Consider the following 14947-nt stretch of genomic DNA (forward strand, 5'->3'; position numbering starts at 1 on the left):
GGACTTATGGTGTCACCACTGTAACATTGGCAAAAATTATCACTTTCGTTTTACTTTGCTTGCAGATGATACTGAGTTTAATCTCCATCGAATATAATACTTGTCAGGATGACCTATTTACAGCACATTGTTCATATTAAGATTTGTATCCGATTTAAATGAACTGTATACACTGAGTCTGACACCAAAGTTTGAACAAATCTGCCTACACAATGAAATACGTTAAATACGGTGAACCTTAATCTGGTCTCACACCTGTTGTAAATTAGTTTAATTCTTTCTATTTTGATAGATTTACCCCTGGTTTGCACTGATGTAACTGAGATCAGAATCCAGCCCAGTGATTTTACCTGTTAAAGTATTTGATTTTATTTCATTTTCCCACTTATTTTCCAGCACTGCAGCATCTGCATAGCTGCAGACAATTCAGAGCAAGACAGTAAGCTATTTTTTTAAACTGATGTGAAATTTACTTTCAGAATTAAGTTTCTCATTCTAAGCTTCCTATTTTGTGTTATTTAGCAGCCTTCTGATCTCACTCTGCCACCTGCTAATAACCAAAATAACATTTCACAGATTACAAAATTATAAGTAAAAGAGAGACTGACTGTCAGTCTTCCTAAAGTCAGCTACAAAGCTTATCATTTTTGGAGCCCTCAGGAACGTTCTAAGTTCCCAACCTTAAGGCAGTCTGTGAGCACTTACAATGCATCAAATTATACTCTGATTTATACCAGTGCAAAACCTTTGATTTCTGAGACCAGTATCTTCTCTGTAAGCATGTAAATGTAGTGAAAACTTCTTCATTACCTAGAGGTAATGTGAGACACCAGCAAAATATTATGAAATAGGTTGGCAAAAAAAGTAACTAATCTAAATATAATGTCAGCTACCCAATAGCATTACATAGACATTCTCATTTAATTTGGCAAACACATTATAAGAATGAGATACAACTACTCTTTAACTACCCGGGTACCAGTGCTCTGGTCAGAATGTTCTGAAGAGGTGCTCTGTATTTTCCCCATTACTCATGCAACATAACACACATTGTTTCATATCTGCCAAGTCAATCGATTGAATCTATCAGTGTCCATTTTATATACACCACAGTCAATAATCACCTACAAGTTCACAGTGCTATTTGCAATGGGTACATTCAGGAACTCTTTTCTATTTTGTCCTATTAGCTGTGCTAGTGCCAAGTCTCTAATTTGGGCTTTCAGGGAACAAAGCTCTATTGTCACATTGACAGGCCTATGCCATATATAGTAACTCTACAGGTCTCTTCCTGAGTCCCATCATTCTCACTCCAAAAGTCAGTCGGTGAGCAGGTGAAATATTCTCAATGCAGGAGTACCCATATTTGTACAAATAAAAGCAACCTCTCAAGTATTCAAGAAAACCAAATGGATAAGTAAATAAAGGGGGGTGCAAGCATGTCTAGATCAAATTATATATCAGATTTAGAAAACATGTTTTCAAACACAATTTTTCCTATTAAACCAGGTCCATGCAAAATCCATATCTGGGTGTGGCTTCCAACCCTCCCAATGTTCAGAAGGTGAGGAAAGGGAAGGATTAGATTAAGGCCCATCTCCAGGAACCACTTTTTAGTAAAACTGATGAGAAAACAGCAGGATTATCCATGAAAATATGGGGTAAGAAAACACAGAAATATTTCCCCTGTAACCTTCATTCCACATACTGTATGCAAATATCCTCCCTGTTCACTCAGTGCTTTGCAGTGAGACATGAGTTTAATTACTCCAGGTAATCCCTAGGTTTGGGATTACCTCCCCATCACCCCCACCATTCCTGGGTATGCATCTTCTAAATAGTTTTCTGAACATAGGCATATGTTCCTATTTCAAATATCAGGTGTAGAGAGTCCATATAGATTTAATAAATTAAGGATCTTCCTGTAATCATTTAGTAGTTGGCATAGGTCCTGAGTTCCATATTCTTTAGATTGCTTGTTATCATACCTCTAAGAGCCATAGATAATCTCCATTCCTATGGTACTTTGCTGTAGATAAATCCACACAGAGATGCATTGGATGATTAGTAGAGAGCTGAAGAGATGCACAGTTTTCCTAAAGTCCCTTTTCTACATAACTAGTAATCTGTAGGCAAAATATTCTAAATACCTTACGAAATTTCTACCAAAATATATAGAACCCATAAAAAATATTGTGAATTCATTCTGGATTCAAAAATGTCACTCTAAACTACTATTTTAAACTCAACTGATTTATTGTTCTATTTCCAATGAGCTAAATCTTCTCTTGGAAAATCCAGCTTCAAATTTGTGTATAAAGGTACAACAATGTCATTTCGGTGCTAACTTGGAGTCATCTATTGTAAGCAAAAAGATTGTCTCTGGTCCAGTTTCATAATTGTGGCTTTCAAATGGGAATTGCTGTATAACAGAGGAGTAGCAGAAAGACTAAGGTAATGCAATTTATGTCAATCAATAACTGAGGTTCAGTTTCACTTAGACACATATCTCCATATCTGATGAGCCTTTACATTCGCTAATTTATATCACAGGCAGCTGAGACCCAGCCACATTTGACAACCATCCAAGACCTTGAAAATTGCTCCTTTTTTCAAAAAATTTGGCCATAAATATCTTTAAATCTTTAAACTGCAAGGTTATGGCACACATCTTCTGAGAGCATGTGGGAACATTGTGATTATCAGCCCAGCATGATTGCAAAGAAGAAAAACATAGAACTGGTGAGGATGGTAAGAAAATAGCACCACTTTCCCACAAGTAGCATGTCAAACACCACTTCAAACTACATTTCCAATTATAAAAAATAGTCCTCAGTTTCTTAAAATGATGAAAGTGCCATAACAATGTCATCAGAGCAGTCTCCATCACTATATACCACTGTGTCAAGACATGCTGTCCTCCTCAGCCTGTTTATTCTTAATAGGTACAATGGTTGGGATAGCCTATTGTTCTAGCACCTTCATCTTCCTTGTGTCCAGATGCCATCCAGATCCCACCAGCTACTTATTTAACTTATAGCTCCTGAAGTGATTCTTCTCAGTCACCGGAAAAGAATCTCACAATCAGCAGAATGTAAATTGTGGCTTCTGTTTCTTCCAGCATGAAAGCCAGTCTCATCCATAACCAGCACATACAGAGTAAGATTAAAATCACATGGAAACTCAAGTAGCTTGCACTGTCAGTTTCAAAAGTCTATAATTATCAATAATTAGAGTTTATAAAGAGTTAGCAGCATATGGCTCAGACACTATCTTTGTTCTATAAATTGTGTTTTCCTCCCTCCCCTCCTATTTCACTCTGTCTCTAGAGAACTTCAAGCTCCTCCAAATCATTATCCATAAAAGTACCTACCAGTATTGTCTGCATCTATTTAAACAATAATCTCTTGTTTGATCATCTGTGATATCACAAACCATCTCGCTTCACAGCCAAAGCAAAGCAGTTTCTGCAGTAGTTCAGCGCTGGTAACAAACAAAGGACATGTAATTCTGCTTCTTCTGCATAACCAGAGGTATTAGCATTTAAAACCAAATGTCAAACAGGCACAGATGTATCTTCACTGGGTTGTATTCTGGGGTAAATAGCTTTTTAAAAATATACATGGGCCAGGTTATGATCTTACGCTAGTGTAAAACAGAGCAACTCCACTGAAGACACCATCATGAGACTAGAATCAGGCACATGTGTATATGTAAGATTTTTACTTTAAAAGGAACAAAACATCAGCAGAATCTGAGGCTGGAGTGTATCATTTCACTGTGCATAAAACAGGAGAGAGCATTTACATTCACAGGACATTATACACAGAACTTCCCATAAAACTGGTGGAACAAGAAGACACAAGGCCATTTTACAGTTTAGTTAGGAATGTCTAGGCAGACTACTTTGTGCTTATACAGATAGACATCTGCTGGGTATAACTGCTAATGGGGTCTGGTTTTACTATATAATTGCATGAACTGCCAGCCATTCTCAGCTGAAATCATAACATGGAGGATGCTGCATATGTCTCCGCTATGAGACCAATCCTGTGAGATACTGAGCAATCAGAATTAAGGGCATTCATGATTTTGCAGGATGTGCTCAGCATCATGCAAGATCAGATCCCACTCACTTCAGCAAATGTCCCTGCCATCTTCATATATCTCCGAGTATCACAAGGGTCAGATACCCTGACAGACTATCATAAACCGGTTTTCTTCAGGGGTATATATATGAAAATATTTGGCAGCCATCCCTCATTAATTATGCTACTAAACACATTATCTTCAATTTTTAGATGCGTTTTGTAGTGTTCTACTTGCAGATAAAGACACTCTTTTGTACCATTTACACCCAATTTGCAACCTATATCACAGATGGATTTGGCATCCCGGTTTTATACAGCCAGTGAATCTGACATAGTCCTTTCTGTTCTTAAATATGGAACTCACTGGTACTGATATGCAGGCCAAAGCTTGGATGCACTGAATATTCTCTATGTCCACAATGGTAGGCAAATAGAGGTACAAACCGGAAACTGCAGGATGTTATCTTGTATTACCTATTGAGTGTGTGTGTGTGTGTGTGTGTGTGTGAGAGAGAGAGAGAGAGAGAGAGAGAGAGAGAGAGAGATGCACACCGAAGTTCAGGTTCCTGCTCTGTTAAACTTTCTCAGTGACCCTAGGCAAGTCACTCAGGCTCTGTGTGCCTCAGTTCCCTGTGACACGGCCAGCTCACTCCTGCCTCCACTCAAGCCCACAAACAGCTCAGAGACCTTTTCTTTGTAAAACACCCCATGCAGTTTATTTACACTATTCATTTTCACCATCCTCATACACTATATAGCCTCAGGTTTACAGTCCAAGGAAGCCCTCAGCTCCTGAGGCAAGAAAGGGAGAAAGATCTCTCTCCCACTCTTTCTTTCTGCTACCCCCTTTCCCACTTCCTTCCTATGTCTTCTGTATCATCTGCCTCATGTCAGGATTTGCCTCTTAGGGTATGTCTTCTACACTGCAATTAGACACCCATGGCTGGCCCATGCCAATTGACTTGGGCTTATGGAGCTCAAGCTAAGGGGTTCTTTAATTGCAGTGTAGATGTTCGGGTTCAGCCACCCCTGCCCCCAAACCCAAGTCAGCTGGCATGGGCCAGCTGTGGGTTTTTAATTGCAGTTTAAACCATAGTACACACAAAGTCTGTAATATGTGCTTATGTGTTTAGTATCTTTTTCAGAGATATCTGTGCATCTAATAAGTCAGACAATTGCAACTAAGGCCTGTATTCTAAATTCCTTGGGTTTTGAAACTACACTACTTTAAACTGTGGTCTCACCATCTCTCACAAACTAAGGATGATTAGTACTTGGCTGGGAGACACCACAACCACCCCCCTCCTTCCCCCCCAAGAAAAATCTGTGTACTTCAGGAAGTGATGATGGTAGCTCAGTAGGTGGCACTCTTCCTTTGAGTTAATACTGGGAACTGAGAACCTACTGGTACACCCCAGGAAATTGGTACAATCAACATGTTACTGGAGGAGTCATCTTTCTGATGAGATTCTATAGTCATTAAAAATTCAACTGGCACTTTTTACAAAAGTAGTGGCCAACTGTTCTGGATAAATTCCAACTGGATAATCATATCTTGCTTAAGTAAAATTCTCCCAGAATTTCATCTTAATTCCTTATTTTCTATCTTGAAGAGTAAAGGGGTGGGTGACTGCATTTCAGCAAAAGATGTTGACCTATACACACAATGGAGTTAGTCCTGATGAATGCCAGTGTGAGAGGACGATCAGGCCCATAGTTTAGATTGCAAGGTTTGTCCAGCAGTTTATGATGTCTGAATAAAAGTCACACTATACATGCCAGATATCATTATTATTTCTCCAGAATACTCAAGATGGGGTATAAATACAGATATTTATATATGCATATGCTGACCTAGGTCTCTAACTGCTAGTGCATTTCCCTTCTACAGGATGATAGGTTCTTCTGGTAAATCATATGAACCACTCCTAGCCATTTTTATTACCCTCTGTAGTTTGAAAGGTGTACACTAATACCACTTTAGTCCTTTGGATCATGTAACTATGAACTCATTATTATTTTGCCTTTGTACTTTGCCCTGTAAACTGAGTGAACATTTACTTTTTTCCTGTGTTCTTCATATTGCACTATGATTGCCTTCATGTCTAAAATATTAACTAAGCACCAAATTCTGATTCTCTTCCTCACATTGGGTAGAGGTGCTGAAATCAGTAGGGTTACTCATCAAGAATAGAATTACTTGATGTGAGCAAAGGTGGCAGAATTGGGTCCTAAATTAGAAAACAAGAAAAGATTGCTACCTTGACTATGTTTTAACATAATATGTGTTTAGCTTCCATTAGCAAGCTTAATTCAAAAGAAATATCCCTTCATTAAACAAAAATTAAAACTTTGCCCAAATTAAAAAAAAAAGCACATGGTTGGAGAATTTGGAAAGCAATTTTGATAACATTTACCAAAAAACAATGATCAAAATGAGGGAACTCAATCATTAGTGCTTGAGACTCAATCAGGAAAATATTTCCCCTCCTCCAGTATTGATACATTTTGTAGATTCTGTCTTTGTTGAGCCTTTAGGTCATTCTTTATTCAGGTCATGTCAAAGAAAAAAGGAGAATGAGTTGGTGAATAAAAGCACTATAACTGAGATTAGGTGCTCCATCACTTTGTGATGAAATATTCAAACACATTGCCCAGTGGTATCAACTTATTCATGACTGATTTAAATGAATCACTGAAAAATGTACTTTAATCTTCCATATAATAAGTCTTAAAAAATTAAAACTGAAATCACAGTTTAAATAAAAAGCTAGCAGACATTTCAGCCATCATTTACTTGACTGTTCATTTTCTGCTATTAAAGTGGCTGGTTTCATTAAAAAAACCCTAATACAATTGCATGTGTAATGCAGTTTATGATTTAGAGTTGATAATTTGTGAGCTACTGAATGTCTTGGTGGATATTGATGTCATTGCCCTTCATATTAAAAAAATAATGCTCTTCCCAATTATTTTTCATCGGTGAAGAACATGCCGACAAAACTGAATGTAGCATAAGTCCTTAACCTGCTCTCAGCCACTTCAACTATTATTCTTTAAAGTTCAAATGTGAATATTTAGAACAGCTACCCATTCTAAATGGTGTGCCTGACTTTGAATAGCCTTTGGATGCATTTTTTTTTCTAGCATACATTCTTTGCACACTGATTATTGCTCTACCACAAGTTAAATCAATTTAAAATCTGCCAATCGCAGATTACAGGCACAGAAGAATATGGCACATGGACAGCAGCACAGAACCCCCAAATACTGAAATTATTCTTCAAAGGGCTTTTGTTCTAGGTATTACTCCCATTTTAATGAGAGGATTTTAATCATACCTCTTTCCCCTGAATGATGGTTGAAGTAGAAGGGAGGGTGAAGTTAACTGTGAAATTTACCATGAATTTATAAACAACTTGATTGATCTTGATCATCAATTTACCAGTGAACATATTAGCTTTGCAGAACAAATCTATTTAGGTGAGTGAACAGATTACAATTTAAAACCAATATATTTCTGAGGACAGCACATGGCAAACAATTAGCATTTGCACGCCCACTCCCACACTCCGTTAGGTCATTTGTAAGTGTGAGATGTTCCTTCCTTGTTGTAAATTAGAAGCTTTCTGCATGAATGAATTAGACAGACATCGTTAATAATCATTCGAGCATGGAACTGACAGAAAGAGATTTGTGGGTTATGACTCTATCACACCAGCCTCGTTTGCTCATTGATTTATTAAAATTTTATGAAAAGGACAATAAAAATTCTACCTATGCCAAGATCAATGAAGCTTAACACTTTCTCCTCCTCAGCAAATTAGCCACATTTTCTCCTTTAGTATTTAATAATATATTGTTTTCAGAAAGGAAGTTGGGAATTACAGTAGAACTAGGAAACAATATTTTAGAAACTGTTTAAAAGCAACAGGCCACAAGGGGAGTAGAACTCAAAAGGAATGATAATGGGACACAATGCTTTCCACCTCTAGTTCAGATCCATGTTGACTGAAAGCCAGTTGTTTGTAACAACCATCTGGTGAGGACAATGTGCAATCACTTGGCAGTCTCTTAATACAGTTTCTGGGATACAGGTGAACTACCACAATAATTAGCACCCTTGTTGACAATCAGAATATAGAGGCCAAGGACTATATGGGAATGGAGACTAAACCCTGATTCTGACCCATAGAGGTGATCTCTGCAAGGTAGAGTTAAAATACATTGGCAAGACACTGTGGGGAAGCTTATACATCTGTTGTCTTTGCTATTTAGTATTTGCTCTGTGCTACAAAATGGACCTCATTTTCCAGTGCTTTTAAGGCTGGCATTTTTCAGGACTTTGTGTGGCTTGGCCAGAAATGGAAAGAACGTGCTTGCAACAAAACCAAACGGTGTGGCATCGACTGGTGTTCATGTAGGGATAGACAAGGACAAGCCGGACAAAGGTGATTTTTCAGTAGCACTACAGTAATTTAAAGAAATTAACCAGTAGGTTACAATCCAGTGAGCTCTAAGATTTTATTTGGCCTTGTGTTTTTTTTTCTTAAATTTTCTACATAGAGTGCAAAAAATTATGCAATTTGTAATATGCATCATCATAATATATTATTCTAAGATTATATTTTCTGAAACTTTTACCTCATATTTGAAACAGTTTTTTTAGGTTTTACTCAATTGTGTGCTCTTTGAGCACTAAAAGCTCAGTATATTTGAAATTTCATTATAATAATGTGATTAACTGTATACATTTGAGTAGTCCCATTTAGCTCTATGTAGAGAAATGTAGAGAAATGTTTGAAGGATCAGGGCCTACATTGTTGAGAGATACCACTTCAGAGACATAAAGGACAGATTTTTTTTTGTAACTTATTCGGTTTATTGGGGAAGATGCAGTTATAAGTATTTTAGTCTTTATTTTTAAAATGTATAGTACATTATAGAATTTTAAAGATAAAGTTTCTCCATGTAGTGGAAACCAGGAAAACAAGCCCTTACCCTCATTCCAAGTTTTTATTACTGCTGAAGGGACAGCAATGTCAGTCTCTATTATGAATAAGAATTCTGGTTTGATTCCTATGAACATGATTGGCTGAACATCATTCTGTGATTTATAATAAATTGCAGAAACTCATCTCCCTGCAAGAAAGAAATAAAAACAGGAATATTCATCAGTGTTTCTCAGAAATTAACTGTTATGTCTGTTGGAGATCTATAGAAATTGCCTTGTATAGGTAATGTACATCTGCTGTTTGTTATGAAGTGAAGATATTACAATTTCAAGAACCCATATTTTCATCATGATTAATTTCTATATTTTTTTAAAAATTACAATTCCAGTAAAAACTACAGGCCAAATCATACAAACATTTTTTTTAGCACAGGTGCCCACTGAAAGCAATGGGGTAATACAATAGAACCTCAAAGATACAAACACCAGAGTTACGGACTGACTGGCCAACCGGACACCCTGTGGAACCAGAACTAACCAATCAGGCAGCAGCGGAGACAAAAAAAAAAAAAGAAGCAAATACTGTACTGTGCCTGTATTGCATCTTAAAGGTAGGCACATCTGGGTTTTCTGTCCCCACCCCCAACCCCACATGCGGGGCACCCACTTACAGCTAGGAAGTGAAGATGCTGAGATTCGTCGGCCAAGCTGTGAGCTCCCACTGCCAGCCCAAGGCAGCAGGACCAGCACTGGGGTCTGCGCTGCTTTCCTGTAACCTGTGGGTGCTGTTTTCACCCCCAACTCCCCCTGCCAGAAGGGGAGGTGCTGTTTTCACCCACCCTCCCCACACCCCGCTGGGAAGGGGACACGCTGTTTCCACCATCACCACCCCTCCCACCCAAGCCAGGATGGGAACACAAGCTTGCCAGGGCCAGGGAAAGAAGCTGCCCACAAGGAAGCTGCCTAACTGCCTCTGCAACCTGGCCCAGAGCGTGACTTGCTGGAGCAGGAGCTGCATTTTGTTGAGTTATGAACATTTCAGAGTTACAGACGACCTCCATTCTCGAGGTGTTCACAACTCTGAGGTTTTACTGTAGTATGATATGGCCGTATATCTTTAAAAAAAAGTTATTAACTTTCTATTATAAATTGAACAAAATAACCATGAACATACAGCAAAATTACTTTAAATTTCAGTAACCAAAGAAATTTGAAACAAAAATAACTGCTAAAATAAAAATATTCATCTACCACAATGTGAAGATGAATGTCAAATCATGTCTGAAAGATTTGGGTACTTCTGGGTAAGGTTCAATCCAAGAATGGTCAATCTTGTTTTGTCTAATTTTGGACTCACTTGAACATAACACATTCAGCTATTCAAAGCTCAATTCGTACCAAATGTTTTCAATTCAGATTGCATTTTGGAGTAGCAAAAATAGGATCAGAAAGGAAAATAAAATTCAGTGGGATAATACAGTGAAAAACAGAGCAAAGATTAGGTCAGAGTTATGAAGTGACAGCAGGGGTAAATTTGGTCAGAGCTTATGAGAAGAGAAGCAGGGAGAAAAATTCTAATGATAAAATATAGTATGGGGGTACAAATATCATGTATGAGACATCCATCATGCTTGTGTTGTTTTTTCAGTGTTCCTCTATTCCTAGTAGATAGCACAAGATTCCCAATGACTAAGTTACAGGGTAAAAGATTTTGCAAACTCAAATTAATTCAGCGTACCCAAAAATAATTGTAGAGATTGTGTAAATCTCCAATTCCTAGATCTACTAGAACAGCTGCATTAAATTATTTTAATAAGAATCAAATCCTGCTCACTTATTCATGCACATGGGTCCTTTTTGCCCTTATTGTGAAAATCAAGATGTCTTTGAGTGAAACACTCTCCTAAAATGATAAAAACAATATTTTCATGTGCCTATACTTTCTTTCTGGTCAACAGTATTATTTATACTTCCATAAATCAGTCTTATGGAATGAACTCTACTTGAATCAACTGTTACTGTAACTATTTCATTATGGTTGGAAATCACAACTCATACCCATAAAAGCAACACCTATAAAAAGGACAAAGAAGAATCTTGCCATTAAGATCCTGGATCCGAAGTCAGGAGATCTGGGTTCAGTTCCTGTCTCTGACACAGATTTTGTATGAGTCACGATCTCTCTGTATCTTAGTTCCCCCTCTGTAAAATATTCCCTTTGTCTATCTAGGTTGCAAATTCTTTAAGACAGGGAATTTTTTTTTACTACGTGTAAGTGCAAAAGTAGCAGGGCCATAATGTTAGTTGATACCTCTACACACTACTGTAATACAAACATATAATTTTTGATAGAACACCCTATAATTTTGTTCTTTTGACTCTTTGGGTCATCCTTGTGCACTGGGGTAAAATCACAGCTCCACTGATATTAATGGCTAAAGTTCAAAGGGGGCAGGACTTCACCTCAAGTGTTTTCAAAGGATTATTTAACTGGGTTTTGCCTTCCTGTCACTCTCATCCTAGTCAGCTTGCAGTAGCTGTGGCTCTGTTGTTTCTGGTTCAACAGTGCTTTGGCCTGGTTCTGCTCCCACTGAAGCCAATCGCAAAACTCTCAGATGGGAACAGAATAAGACTTTTGTTAAGTTCAAGTTAGAAAATTAAGAATTGATACACAAACTATAGATACACAAACAGGAGAAAGTCAATTCTAATTCAGCCTGATTCACAGAAACTATACTTATCAAAGCCATCCTAGCTGCAATTAGCCAATTAAAAACTGAGAAGCATTACATCATTGTTAGCTAATCAGTGATCCTGGGGGTCGGACAATATTATCGTACCTAGCAGCTTCTGAAAACTGATTAAAACTTTACTGGTTCAGATACATCAGCATTAGATGCCAATAAATAATACTTGGACCAATACCGTTGTGATGGGATGGGACACAGAAACCCACTTGGGAACTGTCAGTTGATGTGTGGAGACTACTTCTGCCTCTGCTTTCTTGCCCTGGCAGCTTGGGATTTCAGTGCCCTGCCTGGTTTGAACCAGATCCGCTAGACTGCTGCAAACCCAGACCCAGGTCTGAACCATGTCCCCTAACAGCTGTAGGCTTAAACTGAAAGCAGCTTAAGAAGTGTTCCTGTCTTTAACACTCATATGCCCAATTCCCAGTGAGGTCCAAACCCCAAATAAATCCGTTTTACCCTGTATAAAGCGTATACAGGGTAAACTCATAAATTGTTCATCCTCTATAACACTGATAGAGAGGTATGCACAGCTGCTCGCCCCCCCTCCAGGTATTAATACATACTCTGGGTTAATTAATATGTAAAAAGTGATTTTATTAAATGCAGAAAGTAGGATTTAAGTGGTTCCAAGTAGTAACAGACAGAACAAAGTGAACTACCAAGCAAAATAAAATAGAACACACAAGTCTAAGCCTAATACAGTAATAAAACAGAATACAGATAAAATCTCACCCTCAGAGATGTTTCAATAAGTTTCTTTCACAGACTGGATACCTTCCTAATCTGGGCACAATCCTTTCCCCTGGTCAGGTGGTAGCTAGGGGATTTCTCATGACAGCCGCCCCTTTGTTCTGTTCCACTGCCTTATATGCTTTGGCACAAGGTGGGAATCTTTTGTCTCTCTGACTCACAGGAAGGACTGCCCGCCAACAGAGCCATCCACAGTCAATTGTCCTGGGTGATGGGAGCATTCAAGATTCCAAACCACCATTAATGGCCCACACTTTGCATAATTACAATAGGCCCTCAGAGTTATATTTCATATTTCTAGGATGACCACACTCAGTAGATTAGAAGCTTTGTAATGATACCTTACAAGATACCTTTTGCATAAAGCATATTCCAGTTACATTATATTCATACTCATTAGCATATTTTCATAAAATCATATAGAGTGCAATGTCACAACCATGCAGTCATTTTCAAAACAATTAGCTTAGGACCAGTCACTAGTGTTTAATGACCGGTTTAGTTTAATCACTCTTTCTTAAGTACATAGGGCACCTTTAAAATAGTCACCTTTATCCCAATATCCAGTTAGAACTTCTCCTAAAAGACACATTCTTTTGTACATATGTATGTGGCCTGTGTCAGGATTGAGCCTGCATTGTGCTAGGTGCTGTACAAACACACAGATTGCCATGTCTCCTAGTGTAAATTCAGAGGCATTCCCTTGGCATCACCAGTATACATGACCTCAGAATCTGACCCCGTTGTATCAAAGAAACATAATAGGCATCTTCTGAGCAATAATAGCAGGGAAGAGTCAATTTTCACTCTCAGTGCTGCTATCTGGGATACTGCAGTGTTTCACTATAGTCACCAGTGTGTGTTAACTCTGAGTAAAGGTTGACATTTAAAATGGAGCCTGCTGTAGAGGTTTTTGGTTTGGTTTGTTTTTGTTCATTCACATGTAATTAAATGAAATGTATATGGAACTTTTTAGTAAAAATTGTTCTCTACGTGCTCCATTATTAGGCAGCCTAATTATTTCTGATCACTGCAAGATTGTTAATAGTAAGTACACTCATAAATCCCACACACACATCAATGAGAGGTGAAAGTTAGACCCCACATGTATGTATCTAGGAGCAAAAGGTTAAATTAGAAAAGGCACCCTACTGATAATTGACAGGTAGACAGTTCAACAGTCAGAAAAGTCAGATGGTCCCTGAGTCCTCCTGAGCCACACCACTTTACTGGGATGGAAAACATCCTTGGAGACATGCTGAAAGGCATGGAACATCAAAAGTAGAGTGAAGGCATAAGTACTACTTATTTTCAGTTTCCAACTGACTGGAATTCTAGTTAGGAAAGGTCAGGTTTAATTTGATACAATAGCATTCAAGAAGCCTGTGGTCCATCATATTTCAGGAAAAAGGAAAAAAAAGCTGTTTAACTCTCCCAGTAGGAAATCACTCTATTAAACTGTGCATACAAAATATGTACTCAAGGGCATGTGGTTTTATTGTATAATGATTGCATGTAGTAAATAAGTATTGTTGCAAGGTCATGAAAGAAGCCATTTGCAAAAAAAACAAAAAAAAACGGGCATCTTTGAGGATATATACGGCAGAATAAAGTCTAGCTAAATTTAACAATAGGGATTATTATTGCAGCTGTCACACATCAGGATTTTTTAAAATTTCATATCCATTTTTAAGTAGGTTCAGAGCTAGTTTGTGAAATCCCTGTTATATAATTAGCTTTGAAATATGACTCAAGTCAGCATTTCTTACATAAGACACAAATTGGGGATGGAAGTGTAAAATAATGCCTCCTATTCTTTACATCCGTTGAAAAGCTGTGCCAATATTATCTTTGTTGTGGCAGCAGTTGCTTGCAAATGCCTTAGGAACTGATTTGGGTCTCTAAGTCATGAGCTAATGGAGTCTGAGACAGGCTTTGAAAGAATGTGTTCAATGTATAGGATTCCTGTGTGATCTTTCCCAGAGCACTGACTTCCGAACAGCACAGTCAGGGTGCAATTAGAGCAGCATATTATGGGCATAGATTTTTCTTCATTTACAGCTGTTTATCATTCATCTGCCTTTTAACCATCCTGAGTTGGTGCCTCTGTCTCCCAACCCATACTGAAAGAAAAGAAGTCGTCCCTCTCCCCGTCAGGAAGCTGGTTCAGGACAAGGAAGTCACAAGAATTCTAAGCAGGAATCTACCTTTCTTCAATTTCAGGAAAAAAACAAGAAATTTCAGGCTGGATTATTCCAAAAATATATGAAGATGATTTCCAGATTTCAGCATGCACTGTGGCAATTCGTTGTGAATTTGCTTTGTTTTTACTTTTATTTTAATTTTTTTTGCTTTGCTGGTGTTGCTAATATAGGCTTGTGGTTCTGTAGAAAAAGTGACCT

This window comes from Natator depressus, chromosome 4 (assembly GCF_965152275.1).
Source record: "Natator depressus isolate rNatDep1 chromosome 4, rNatDep2.hap1, whole genome shotgun sequence".
NCBI lineage: Eukaryota > Metazoa > Chordata > Testudines > Cheloniidae > Natator > Natator depressus.